The sequence below is a fragment of the Ornithodoros turicata genome, chromosome 1, assembly GCF_037126465.1.
Source record: "Ornithodoros turicata isolate Travis chromosome 1, ASM3712646v1, whole genome shotgun sequence".
NCBI lineage: Eukaryota > Metazoa > Arthropoda > Arachnida > Ixodida > Argasidae > Ornithodoros > Ornithodoros turicata.
The window spans coordinates 18343195-18356619 of NC_088201.1; positions in this window are offsets into that span (position 1 = coordinate 18343195).

The following is a 13425-nucleotide window of genomic DNA, read 5'->3' on the forward strand; positions in this document are numbered from 1 at the left end:
GTAGTCACTGTGCAGGCAGACATCAGGGAGATATCACAGAGTGCTCAAGAGAAGAAGAAAGGAACACGGAAAACTATACAGAAATATAGACGTAGACTGCTCCTGCAGTAGTCACTGTGCAGGCGGGCATCAGGGAGAACTCTCAGAGTGCTCAATAGAAGACGAAAGAAATAAACACAGAAAACTATACAGAAATATAGACGTAGACCGCTCCTACAGTAGTCACTATGCAGGCAGACATCAGGGAGATATCACAGAGTGCTGAAGAGAAGAAGAAAGGAACACAGAAAACTATACAGAAATATAGACGCAGACCGCTCCTGCAGTAGTCGCTGTGCAGGCAGGCATCAGGGAGATCTCTCAGAGTGCTCAAGAGAAGAAGAAAGGAACACAGAAAACTGTACAGAAATATAGACGTAGACTGCTCCTGCAGTAGTCAGTACAGGCGGGCATCAGGGAGAACTCTCAGAGTGCTCAATAGAAGACGAAAGAAACAAACACAGAAAACTATACAGAAATATAGACGTAGACCGCTCCTACAGTAGTCACTATGCAGGCAGACATCAGGGAGATATCACAGAGTGCTGAAGAGAAGAAGAAAGGAACACAGAAAACTATACAGAAATATAGACGCAGACCGCTCCTGCAGTAGTCGCTGTGCAGGCAGGCATCAGGGAGATCTCTCAGAGTGCTCAAGAGAAGAAGAAAGGAACACAGAAAACTGTACAGAAATATAGACGTAGACTGCTCCTGCAGTAGTCAGTACAGGCGGGCATCAGGGAGAACTCTCAGAGTGCTCAATAGAAGACGAAAGAAACAAACACAGAAAACTATACAGAAATATAGACGAACACTTCTCCTGCAGTAGTCACCGTGCAGGCAGGCATCAGGGAGACCTCTCAGAGTGCTCAAGAGAAGAAGAAACAAACAAACACAGAAGTCTATACAGAAATAAAAACGAAATGAAAGACCGCTGCTGCAGTAGTCGCGGTGCAGGCAGGCATCGGGGAGATATCACAGAGTGCCTAATCTCACTTTTTAAGATGAAAAATATAGTAAAGTACATTTACGTTAAGACAAAGACAAGTTAGAAAATATGTATACACCTATATTTTTGTGTGTGTCTAATGCGGAAAAGTATGCAAATTCCAAGGCCATACCATATTATTTAGGTTCACAGTTGAGCGCTCACACTCTCAACTTTCCGCGCAAAATCAAACTGATGAGACATGTTCTTATACAGTATCATACGCCAAGAAGTTTAAGAAAACAACTATAATCTTTAAAAAACTTCAAAAATTGCATGTGTACTGTTTACGTTTTCTTTAATTCCAAACGCCGCCCTCTAAAATCCTCGTCGAAATTTGAATGCCCAGGAAGTATTTATTTACATACTTTACAAATTGTGCCACGTGATGAATTATAGGTACAATATCATTTGGATTCACAGACACAGTTGTAAACCAATTTCGAGCTTTTTACAAGTTTAACGATTTTTTTTTTATGTGCTATGCTTGGGACAGCTCGAATGCTCTTATACACGAACAATCAACGTAACGCCATGTTATACAACGAAAACACACATGAGAAGTATTTTGGGGCAGGGGGGGGGAAGGAAGAATTTATGTTAGGAGTAGCAGAAGAAGTCGGGATACGAGGTTCAATTTCTCCTCTCTTTTTTTTTTTTCCTTACAAACAAAAGCTGAAAAAGAAGATGAAATCGCGGTTCGAAAGCGGATATTACGAATAGTACGCCCTGGCCCGCATTGTTGCCTTATTTTGGTTGACGATTTAGTATAGTTGTCATAGGATGAAACTCCCCATTCATGATCTCAAAATAAAGTTGTTGTTGTTTTCATAGGAAATTGATACTCTACGAAGTAACTTTTTGAAATATATAATGGATTTTCAACTTATAAATGATATAGGACGTCTCGTCAAGCTCAGTTAATGCTGACCAGCTCCCGTGGCATAGTGGTTAGGATGATCGCTTTCCACGCCGAGACTGGGAGGTGATACGGGTTCGAATCATGTCACCGGCTGTGCTGTCTCAGGTTTACCTGGGTTTTCCGAAGACTTTCCAGACGAATGTCGGCACAGTTCCCCCTCAAGTCGGCCCAGGACGCATACTAACCCCCGCTGTCCCCCACTTCTTCCTGCTGTCCTCTCTCCATCTGTCCACGTCTGTACGCCGCTCATAGCCACAGTTGCTTCGCGGCGCTAACACGAAAAAAAAAGGCAATGCTGATGAAGCATGCTAGAAAATTCCAACGTGCATTACTTGCACATAATATATCAGTTTTATTTTCCCTACCTCTAGGCTAAACCAACACATAGGCTTTCGCAGTGGAACAGTTAACGCACACTCTGCACCAATCCACTGTAGACAGCCGCTGGCAAGAATTGGCCTCGTGCCCGAAGTTGTACACCTAAATATGAAGCGTAGAGGATACCTGTCATAAAATGAGTCGCGTGCCTACTGTCCTTCGGTACGTCTTACTAGGAACGTTAGATTATGTCCGGTATACATTGCGTCATTCCCAGGAAATGCATATCCACGAGGCCAAGAAGGACAGCGCAGCAGGTTGACCGCATGTTTCCACTGACTGTATTAATCTCTATGTCCATAATAGTCCTCTAGTCTAGTCTAGTGGTGGGTGGTGGAGTTGATGGTAACGGCAAGCTGCGTGTTACCAACACCATCATCTCCAATCCTCTATAGTCAAGTGCTCGTGAAATAAGTATGTAAGGTTATCTATAAATATATGACGATGGAGGAAGGACAGTGGTGGCGCAGTTTTCCCTTGTTCGTTCCATATAGCTGTGGACATCGTCAAGACTGTCTGTCTCGCGCAGAGCTAGCCGCTGGTCTGCATCATGGTTTGTACAATGGTCTGCAGGGTAGTTATGGGCAGTACTTGAAGTACCAAGTGCTAAAAGTACTGTAATAATAATTGGATGTTTACGTCGTAAACATCCAATAATAATCCAATAAACATCCAATGTAATAATAATTGGATGTACGTATGTTTACGTCGCGAGACAACTAAAAGTACTGTAAGTACTGCTACATTTCTGAGTATTTGTATTTGACTTTAAGGTAAAAAAATAAAGTACATTTACTTTAATACAAAGAGAAATTAGAAAATGTTTACTGTTCTCTCTTTTCTTTTTTTTTTCATGAAGGGGACTTTTTCAAGAAGGAAATGCACGCAGAAGTAAGCACCAGAACACTGGATACCCGTCATATTGGTACGTCCGGAAATAATACTTCGCACAAGTATACGGCTGAGTGCCTGTGCGTGTGTAAGTGCAAATTACGTTGAAGTTGTGTTTTTAGTTCATATTTATGGGCAGGCGGTAAACTAGCTATGCTTATTCTTTGTTAATACTTGCCACAAATGCTTGCTCAACAGTTGCTAAAAATGCCAATCAAGACGTAGATACTGTTTTGTCGCCAAGCGGTGAAATGTGGAGTGATTCAAACTAACTTTGCAACGTACTTTTGTGGTACTTTAAAGCACTTTGCATAGTGCTTTGTACTTTATTTTAAGTACAAGGCACAGTCAGAAAATAAGCGGAAAAGTGCTTATTACTACGAAAGGGGTGGGTGGGGAGGATCTGACCATGGATAATTGATGTGTTACTGTCGATGAGTTGACCCGTTTAGTTAAGCGACACCATGTTAAAGATAAAAATAAAGTTCACTGAGCCAAAAATGCGGGCCACAGAAAACGGATGGTCACACAAACACACACAAATCAAACGCAGTCTCAGACGCAGCTGAACGTTTATTACACAGACGAACTAATGTACGGGACCGTCACGGTCACGCCTATGGACGAACTACAAAGCACCGACTAAAAAGAGAGAGAGAAAAGGACGTAATGGTGACGATAACACACCAGTCGGATAGCAGAAGTATTGTAAGTCAGGGGCGCGAATATACCCTCACTTTTTTTATATGGGGTCTCTAAGCGCGTAGTGGGAGAGAGGAGACGGTAAACTTACTGCTTCAACTTATGTTTTTTGGGGGGCGATCACCCTCCCCCCCCCTTCTTGGATCCTTGTACCCCTTCGGGACCACCGTTATAATGAATGAGTGTCATGGGCACAAGCTGTCCCTAGCGGAATCACGTATCCTTGGCGTTGCAACAAGACACTTTGGCCATGGCGTGCTCTTTGACAAATGGGGAAAAAACCTTGCGCTGTCGTAACAGAAGACTGAGTTTGGTGTTTGTAGAGCTGTCCCTGCACCATGCGGAAGCTCAGTGACCTCCAAAATGGCCTTGGAAGCATCGCCCACTGCCAGCGTGCAGAAGAAAAATACGAGCAGGAATGCACCAGACGTGGTATATTTTGACAGACGTGACATGACCAAAAGGAAATTGTGACTTTCCCCGATTCTTGGCCAATCTTGATTTCGTCAGCCAGCTGTCACGAACAACGCGAGCAAACAGCGTTGTGCGAGTTAAAACAGACGGTGGACGTTATTTACATTGAACTGCGACTGTAAACGCGTGGCACATAATTTTATTTCCGGGAACAAGGCGCCTTCCACAAGTTTCGGTGTACGTGTTGTTGACGCAGAAACACAAAGGAGAAAGTAGGAAATGTTGAAACATGGTGGCCGTCGAATAAGCCAGACAGCAGCTTCGATGACGACACTTTTCGACGACTGCAATATTTCCATCTTTCATTTTTCTAGGCGCCCGTCCAGGCCTGTGTTGTTGTGTTTGTCAGTTTGTGTGTTCCAGCCTGAGCACAGTTACTTTCCATCCGTTCACTAGAAAATGTCCCAAGCAGCACAATGTACTGAAAGTTGGGTGCAATAGGGGTGGACGGGTAGGTGGAAGGCCTTGAAAAGATTCGTGAAACTAAAGACACACACCATCCACCCCTATTGCACTCGACTTCCAGTACATTGTGCTGCTTGGGGTTACACGCGTGCGTAGCAGAAAGGATGAGTAGCGTCGAGATAAACCTGATCTGGAAAAAGAAATGTAATGCACAACAAGGTCCAAGCTTTATCTCTTTGTGACACGCCGGAGTTCCATCCACTGCCAGCCGCTAAGAGCGAAGTAGTAGTTCTGCGTTTTATGTGAATATATTTCCATTTCAAAGAAATAATGCATTTCCTCAGCACAAAGTTCCTCTCATGAATGTTTTGTACCGCCTCTTTCTATGCACTACAGATACGACACGTATCTGTATTTAGCTTATATACTGACGCAATGTCTGACGCAATCATCATCATCTGCTGCTGCTGTGCAAAGCTTAAATTTGCTTTGTTTCTGAATAAGCAAGCTCCGTAAAACATAAGCAAGGAAGCGCCTAAATTCCATGGTGCGTCTCTCCCAGTGTATGTTTTCATATGGGGAACTTTGTCGCATACCTTTTTTTCCGTTTAGCGCCACAGCGATGTCACAGCGATAATCAACCTTGGTTAGTTACCGCAATTACACCGCAGTGGCTGCTCGGTGCGAATTGCGTTTACGTCTGCTGTAGTTTATACGGTTGCGAAAGAAAGGGGACGTCCTTGGGGGGGACTTTGTATGTGCGCCTCAGTCTGTAAACTTCCTGGCCAGCAGTCGGGAAAGTCGGCCACTCCGCTCCAAGGTCCTCTTCCGGGAAGATTCCGTTACGGCCAAAGTCTCATGACGTTGCGCTTCTGCACATCACGCGCCAACCCAGACACGCACGTGGGGCTATTCTCCGTCTGCGGGACAGTTTGATGATGCAGCGCAATGGTTAGGTTAAGAGCGTCTGGCTGCATCCGAGACGGTTTTGCTGCTTCCCTCTCGTTACCCGAAGAAAGTTAAAGCGGAGTCGCGCTCTGTTGCGCAATTTCTTCGATAAATACGCAAAGCACTCTTGGTGCCTAGGTGATAGTGTGCAAGACGTAATGCACATGATAAGGTTTATTTCTTTTCTGTTTTTACGAGGTGGGTGATGCGTAAAGACAAACGTGTGGCTTTCTTTAGGAATTCGATTAGTGTTTTTTTTTCTTTTTTCTTTTTTGTCGCTCGGGCCAGGGAGGTGTGAGTCTAACTCAATATTATATGTATATATAAAGTATATAAAATATATAATATATATATATATATATATAAAGGGAAAATAGCCGAAGCTATTTTCCCTTTGTATATGTACTTGCTAGCTTGCACTGCGGCCTCCACAGGTGGCGCCGTCACCGTGGAACATTGATGTGTCGCCGAGACGCACTGTTAGTGCCGACCCAAGACCGTGTCACTTCCCTACGTCGGGCTGACGAGTCCCAAGTAGGACGAAACAGCTGTACTCGGCTGGGAGTGCACGGTCAAACTGTAAACATATATATATATATATAATGAAACTTAGCTACCTAATATATATAATAATGAATAAGTGAGCCGGAGACGGAAGGTACGTAAAAGGAAGTAAAACAGTTAGTAGTTTAATGCGTTAGTTAACAGAAATAATTAACTCTTAGATTTAAAAAGTTACAAAAATACAGATAGTCGACGTTTCGGAGGGAGCTTCTTCTCCTTCAGGATAAATGTAAATTATATATATATATATATATAAGTAAACTAATAAGACGTGGACGACAGATTACAGGAAAGTTAACAAAAACTAGTTTATTTAGTGGGTAATCTAACACAAAGATTATTATATGCTATGAAACGTTTAAAAGAACTGTCTTCGGTGGCACTGTCTTCGTCAGGACTTCGTCCGGACTTCAACCGTATTCAACTTCGCAGCCGTCTGATATATCAACCTATTTAACCTATATATAAGTTCCTGTGCGCAATAATTGAAAATACGGGGAGATTATACAGAAAAACAGGAAATATCTGCATCTGCCTATCAAGCACTACCGCTTTGTGCCCGGCAGTGTTGCACTTTTGCCAACCTTTTGGAAGCGGCAGGTCATCATTTGGCTCACATTATCACTTCAAATTATGTTTCGCTGTACATTCCATGCTAGTGAAGCGCATATCTATTTAAACAAAGGAAACCATTTGAGATGAACAATGTCGGACCAAGTCATAAGGGACTCCTGTAACCTTGAGTGTTCTCGAGAGCGGAGAAATTTACATGTTTTGTACGAACTTTTGGTTAAGTATGATGAATGATATGCTTCCAAAGTAATCTATCCGCCCATGCACACGGCACGCAACCTGCTCACGGAAGCGAGAGTAAGCGACGTACGTAACTTGTCCGCGTGGCATTGCAGACAGGTGAGAACAGGCGACCCTGGCTGTCGCAAAGTGGGTCAATGGCAGCAACATATAACGGAGAGTCACACCGGAAACATCGGGCGCCCAGATTAGCACTCTATCTCTAGGACGCCGTACGAGAGAGTGGAGAGAGGGGCGTCAAACTGGATTCATTCCGGATGTTTTCGTGCTGCGCGCGTTTAAATGGTTCTGAGGGCTTACTTTCACATGCTTAAGGCTGCAAAATCAGTCAAAATTCAAACCTATATAATCGAGACCGGTGAATTGGACTCTCAGATAAAAAGCAAACAAGTACAACCCTTCTTTGTTTGTTGGGGAAGTTGGTTTTCGCCTACAAACAAACAAAGGAAAGGAGATGACTAAAAGGTAGTGCAATTTATGTTAATAGATATGTGTGCTATAGCTCTACATAGCTATAGCTAGTAGCTATGTGTAGCAATTCTGCCAAGTTTTCTTTTATTGTTTTTACTTTTTTCACTGATAATAAGATCTCAGGGGAAAAAAGATTGTCTCTGCTTATCAAACAAGGCAGACGAGTGATAACCTGTGACATTCATGTGCGCTTTTCAAAGTATAACCTAGGATTTTTTTTAAGCAAATGTTCTCTTCCATCTGTCACAAGAAGCTTTGAGTAAATGAATTGACCAAAATGTGATTCTACAATCATTTATAAATTGCTATAATTACATGCAACTGCATTGTGTCCGGACAAGACGAAGGCGAAAAGGGAATAATCCCGAATAGCCTAATCATATTGTTAAATGTAAGCTAAAAATGGCAAATAATTTTGAGAAGTAACATAAGATGTACCCAAGCTTTCATTATACGAGTCGAGTTCACTCGAATAAAATTATTGAAAGGTCTAAGTGGTAAAAATGCGCTGAAATGGCCGTTACCCGCAGGCAATACATAGATTCGGAAATCAAAAGAAAATAGGGGTAAGTATTTTTTTTTTACAGAAAGACAGGGCTTAATATGTCTTCTGGGCCGACTTCATCTGAAAATCTGCATCTGCTTGTTGGAAAGCCTCAGACATCACGGTCGGTAGTGGGATTCGACCCCGCCACCTCGCAGTTTAGACCTTGGAATCACCATAACCACAAGCTGTGCGTGAAACCAACATAATAACAGGTGAGTAACGAGGTGATCTGGATGCTTTCAGATTTCAATATCTAAGTTGTGCCAAGCTCGTTGGCCTCGGACACCTACGGTTTCCGGATTCTCCAAACGGGGTCAAGAATAGAGGCAAACAAAGGGTGCCTTCCCGGTGGCCGCCTGCCTTGGAGCCGCGGAGGACGCCAACACGAAGGTGGTTCACCTGCAAGCCACAAGGCAGTCGATCGATCGATGCCTTCCGTGCAGCTCAGGCCAAGGTCCCGTGAACATTTGGCTGTTAGCCACCTTATCACGGAGAGATTTTTCGTCTGGCCGGGAACGAGTTTGCAAACCTTGTGACATGTCGTTTCTTTTGCTGGCTGGATTCACTGAGCTCATATCTAGGGACTTCAATGGGGCTTGTATACATGTGCCATACGATGCGACACAGATGTTCAAGGAAGATTCAAGGAAGTAGACTACTAGTACTAGTATTACTGGTACTACTGGTACTAGTATACACCTGCATCGTTTACCATGAAACGCGCAGATACCACCTTTTCGACATTAGTCTTCTTTCGCTTCACAAAAGGTTGTACGCTGCCAAAGGGTATTTGATATTATATTACCCTCAACGTGACCTTCAACATAAACAACCTTCTTCTTCAAGATGACACACCTTCACAAATGGAGAATTCATAATGAGGAATCCCCACCTATAGTTCCAAGATGAACAGCACCAATTTTTTACGTCCATTTTTCCTTGTGCTCGTAGGTGCAAACGATATTAACCGCGAAATGGTAGAGGCATCCTCAGTATCCTACTGCTTCACACCATCCGTACGGTTTATAATTCATTTCGCGTACTTAATACCTGAATCGACGCTAATTAGTTCATTGAGGTCACATTTTCGACCCAAAGAGGTGAACCGCCAGGTACGACGGCAGAAAGCAACGTCATCACAAGCAAAATGAGACAATAAGTAGTTGTCCTCTAGTGGTGCAACGACTTGTGAATTGACGTTGTAGTGATCCTGTAGCCGGAAAAGGTCCTCCAAACGCCCTTAGCGTTGCGAGAAAGAGCAGCTCGGAGCAAGGCCGGCTCAAGGGTTTCCGCGCTGTTCGCGTCCGTGAAGAACAATTGGAAAAGGCATGCAAGGCCCTCCTTGGGCCTCTCGAAAAGATTGATTAGGTCGACGACTGAGACGGCCTTTGTCATATACTCGGAGAAGCAGAGTCAACACCTGTAAGGACATTGCGGAAAACATATCGAACCTCAAACGGAACCGCGTGCCGATCGGAATTAAAAGCGCTTCAATAATTTTTTTTAAAAATTCCGTGTTAGCGCAGCGAAGCAACTGTGGCTATGAACGGCGCACAGACGTGGGCAGATGGACATGGGCGGGGGGGGGGGTTAGTATGCGTCCTGGGCCGACTTCAGGGGGAACTGTGCCGACATTCGTCTGGAAGGTCTGCCGGAAGACCCAGGGAAAACCTCAGACAGCTCAGCCGGTGCTGGGATTCGAACCCGTATCACCTCCAAGTCTCGGCGTGGAAAGCGATCATCCTAACCACTACACCACGCGAAACCTTATTAGAGGGCAACGTATGATTGCAAGGTCTGGAACCCTTAGTGACGAAGTCAGTGCAATGTTCGAAAGTTGCCTCCGCTGAAATAAGCGTTTAATTAAGGAGTTCGGCGCCCTTTATGCGCGCCTTGAAGTGCTTTATGTAAGAAAGCCGAGTTATTCATCGTTTAATGTTGCCGAGCACACACACACACACACAATATTTTCGCACACAAATGATTCCTGTATACTGAAACCTGACAGCGAGTATCCCCCCCCCCCGCCCCCCTTTGTTTCAGAAGCCACGTTTCGGTCATTTCAATGCGTGAAAGTTAAACAGCGCAACTGAGGAATATTGCTGAACACTAAGTTTAAACTATAGCGAACTATAAACTAGTAAAAAAAGAAAAAAGCTACGTTATAGCACAATTTGCATACTGAGCTCGAAACTCTTCTCTTATGCCAGGTGTATTTGAGGAGTGATTGCTTATCGTATGACACATTATAGATATATGCTCTCGATCACGTACCTGAGACAAGCAGGCTGGGCAGTCAAGTGCTTGTCCTTCGGTTTACGGGAAAGCAAAACAACAAATGGTTTATCTGTTTATGCACTCACTGCTTTGACGAGGGACGTATATTTTGATCCGGCTGGTTATCGCACGGCGCTCATTTTCCGCAAAGCCTTGTCTGTCCTTGTGTGGCTTTTCAGGGAGATTTCGCGCAGGGCCTTGAACGCTTCGACGATGTCCCTTGGCTGATTTCAGAGCAGGAAGTGCGTCCCGGGAGTGATGATAGCTGAAGAGCTTGACGACATGCCCGAGTTTCGTACAATAACTCAATTACACAGTCATGTGCTTCACGTTTATCGCGACTCGACAGTTCCGCGGTCCGACCGTCCGAATAACGAATTTCGTGATAATCGAGCATAAAAGATGACGTTTTTAACTATGAATCACCAACCAACTCAAACTCATAACCCTTATTCATAATAAAAGATGAGTCGTACACCTTGATTGACGTAAAAGTAAATCAGATCGGTTTTTGACAAAGTCGTGCATTTGGCTTGGGCGGTTTCTCGGACGCTCCGGTGACTCCTAATTCCTGAGGTACCTATAGACGGCCAAAGTTCAGGTAAAAGGAGTGGCGGTTGAAACAGCGGGATCAAACTAGCTAGAGGACGCCTGCAATGTTCCTTCCACCCCTCACCCTGCCCCTTCAATTTGCCAATTCGATGTCTACACGCAGAAACCGAATGCCGGATAAATGGGTGTGCTTCCAATGTCCAATGGAATTGGAAGAATTCCTATGTTTCTTCTTCGGACAGGGACTTCTCCGGTTTACGAAGTTGCGGATGAGGACTGATGACTGTAACAGAATCACAAATGTCCGATGAAAATTTTAGCTGACCGCAAATGGCATGTTTACGAAAGTACCAGGAGTGCACTTTATGTCCACTCCTGGTAGTGCACTTTAGTGCAACCAGATGCCGGTCAGTGGAATGCGTACACGATGAGTGTAGGTGTTGAGTGAGGAATACGGGAAAACCAGGCAAGGCCTCCTAGTTGGGATGCTCGTCAGCCATTATGGTGATCCGGTCGTGAAAGCTGACTTCTACAGAACCGATCTGTGCTTGAACCTTGTACGAGGTTATATCAGTCTGTACAAACTTCCCGAAACTACAAGAATAAAAAAACTTTATTCGAATGATGATGATTGGGAAGTTTCATCACCAGGGGCGATACTCTACCCCATTGCTGCGGTAATGCGATGGAATGAAATAATGAGTTGCCTTATACAGTGAGGACCCAAGTCCTCAATGAAGTAAAAGAAAACACAGAGAATCGTAAACAAGCATGCACATCGCTTGTTTTTCTCCTTCAAATGTTTCTAGAAGAAGAGTCAATCGTACTTTCAGTGCTTTGTATTACGATCGCTGCGCTAACGTCGTGACCAACAGTATATAGTGGGGGTGTGGGAAGGGGCATCAAGAGCCCAGTAAGCACGTCAGCGCAGCAACCAATGTGACTAGGGCTATACTCTTTATCCTGGTGCAAGTGATGTGGAGTTGCGGGCCTCACATTAGTGAAGCCACAATCTCCATCTTATTTTTTCTTAAAACCAAACCACAAACCAAACCAAACCAAACCATCTTTATCCTATGGCTTCGCAATATTTTTTTCTCCAATTTGAGAAGGAGCAGGAACCTCGTCAAGCTATACTATGTTGTAGCTTTTTGGTTCCTGTTCCCAGCATTTTCCTCCTCCCTTGTATGTAGAGATATTTGTATGAACGGGAAAATTGTGAAATAAAAATTGAAATTGAAATACCTGAGATTTCATTTGCGTTTGTGAAAACAATAAAATCTTACGAGTACTACCTCTAATGACTTGAAAAACAAAAATAGAAGAAAGTATACGTTCTACAAAGAACGCCCGCTGACTGAAGTTACCCTTCTGTTGTTTTTGGAGTACTTAGAGATGTTGCATTTGTATAAATAGGCCCAAAACTAACGTGTTATAGGAAATTTAGGGGACTGACGGACGAGCGAATTGGCGGCAACATCGCTCCTTCGCAAGATAGATCCAAATCTCGAAGAGAATCTGAGAATCGAAGTATAGGTACAAACGTAACCCCCCCCCCCCCTCCACCACCACCACCACCACCACCACCACCACAACGCGTCCCGTTTCGCCACAGTCTCGCACTGTCTATTGCTGCTACCGCCGTCCCTACTAGAGACTAGTGTCATAAAAGTTAAGTGAAAAGGTGTTAATCTTCCTGTTGAGTTTTCGGGGATTCGTTGAAGTCAAACGACCACGGTAGCCATTATAAAGGAATTTTACTAAAAATTTCTATCTGGAACACAGAAAACGGACATGATGTTCTTATCTGCACTTGATTACCGCTGTATCTCTGTAGAACCACGGCAAGGATTGTTCTATCTGCCAAACGGTTGCTTATGCGGTCCACGCTGTTAACCTATAGAAAAACAGCCGCGCGTATAGCATTCCTGACGGGTTATTCGAAGGGCAATCCATTGATACCGACAGTGTTACATACAATACGTTGCAGTGAATATGTTAGATAATTGCTCCTGTGGCATATGTATTATACTGAAGAATACCAACATTACCCCTTTTGAATCTTGCGTGAGACACCTATCATAAGGGACACCCCACACAGACAGCTTCTACATTATCTTATGTCCGTCTGGGAACCGGCGCGAAAACGATTATTCGTTCGAGATTTGTATCGTATCGTCCAAAAGAAAGTCTAAAAGAATGGAGTCCTGTTTATGACATAGTGACATTGGTAAAGATGTACGTGCTTTTTGAATGGTTATGGTAACAGCGAAATGAGGGTGGTAGTTCGAACGAAGTGAAGCCGGTTGCTCTGATTTTGGAGTATAGCCAACTTACTTGTGATAGACGAATCTAGCTTTTGAACATGAAACAGGTGCGTGTTATACGACTTCTTTTTTTTTTTTTTTGTTATGCGACTACTTCTGACTGCGTAACTGCTAGAGAAATTGGAAG